Here is a 1,903-nt window from a genome sequence, read left to right on the forward strand (position 1 = left end):
AACGATCATAAAAATTTAATTTGACTTCCTTATAGATATTTTTTGTTTGATAAAGGTAGACAATCTTATAAGGAATCTTGTATTACATTTTCATATCTTAGATTTAAAAAGAAAAATTTTTATGAATTTCAAACTCGAAATAATTTGCAAATTTTCGTGATTTTTCCATATTTTGTCATTTTTTGAACTTTAAATGTTTATAAAAAAAAACTGTGACTAACGATTTTTAATATTTTTCATCTGCCTTTGAAACAATATACTAGGAGCCTTCTATTAAATTTTCAAGCTTTTTTATCCAACAAATAAAATTTTATTGATATTTTTAGAAAAAAAACTAAAAAAAAATGGAAAATGAAAATGTCCGTAAAGAGCTCAAAATAAATCAAAATATTTTGAAAATGTTATGGTGTATAGAAAATGCTAAGATAAACATTCAGTCAAAATTTCATATATCTACGGTCATTTGTTTTAAAGTTACACCAAAAACCAAAATCGATTTTCTCGAAAACAGATTTTGCGTAAAAATTCCCGTTTTTCCTTAATTTTTCTTTTGTTTTTCACGGCGCGTTTGAAAACTATTGGAAAAATTTTACTTTTGACCCCCCAAAGTACCAACTAGATTCACTTTCCTACCAGAAAAGGTACTGTTGAAGAAAATCCAAGCACTTTTACTGTCCTAAAACGTGATGACAGACACAAAAAAAAATAAAAAAAAAAATAAAAAAAAAAATAAAAAAATAAAAAAAAAAATAAAAAAAAAAACACACATCATTGTAAAATCAATACATTCATCGTTCCACTCAGAATCTAAAATTCAATAAATTCATATAATTAATTTTTTTTATGACGGCGTGGAGGTTGGCATATTCCATATATATCGCATAGATAATAATATATACGCATATAATATTATATATGCACAGGGGCGGACTGGCTAAGGCGGCGAGTGGGCGATCCCCGCTTGGGCCGGTAAAATTTTGGGCTGCTTAATCTATTTTGGGCCGATAAAATTAAAACTGAATAAACGTAAAAATTGTATACATAAACAAAGAAATAATAATATTAGTTTAAAATTATAGAATAATCGATTTTGTTATAATAATAATATATTATTCAACATAATAAGTAATGACTATAATAGTCTGCGCCATAAAAGAATTCCGTTGCACAACGAATGATTTGTTATCGCAAAGTAGAAAACCCGTGGTTATATTATCAGACGTAACGACTTCGACAATGTGGTAGTAAGACTGGTATGTGACAATCCGTTGACTGCCGCCGTCCGACTGCGTCTGATTTATTATTTTTAAATGTACTATTGTATTTTATTTTTTGGATAAAAGTTCACTTAAATATTGAACGCCAGAATCATTTTTTTTTTTTGCTGCTTTTCAATATTTATTATTTGGTAAGTAATTATCTACTCGTATATTTAATAATTGATATTAATTAATAAGTTTGTACAATATTTTAGTGTTACTACTATTAATTTAGCAGATTTAGCTAATATCTGTACAGTTTATTGTGATCGCTATTTAGTATTTTAATGTTAAGTAGCGTAAATGTTTAAAAATGTACGTTTTGATTCAGTCTCTCATTCCAATTGGATCCATCAGATCTAGTTTATTCATATTTATATATATTAATTGGTCCCTACTCATCGTAATCGCCCATCTTATACCTGCATGTATGAATTTAATTTACATATAATTGTGTGGTTTTATGTGTTAAAGACGATGTTAGTATCAGAATTTCAATATGACGTTTAGTTTTTCAAATATTAAAAATCTTAAAATAGTAATTTTCGTTGAATGGCTGCACGTCATTAGATAGTAGTGGCCGGTCGACCCGTTCATTGACGTGCCGTTTAACGAAAATGCCTCTTTACGAATTATAGAAACTA

The sequence above is a fragment of the Acyrthosiphon pisum genome, chromosome A1, assembly GCF_005508785.2.
Source record: "Acyrthosiphon pisum isolate AL4f chromosome A1, pea_aphid_22Mar2018_4r6ur, whole genome shotgun sequence".
Classification (NCBI taxonomy): Eukaryota; Metazoa; Arthropoda; class Insecta; order Hemiptera; family Aphididae; genus Acyrthosiphon; species Acyrthosiphon pisum.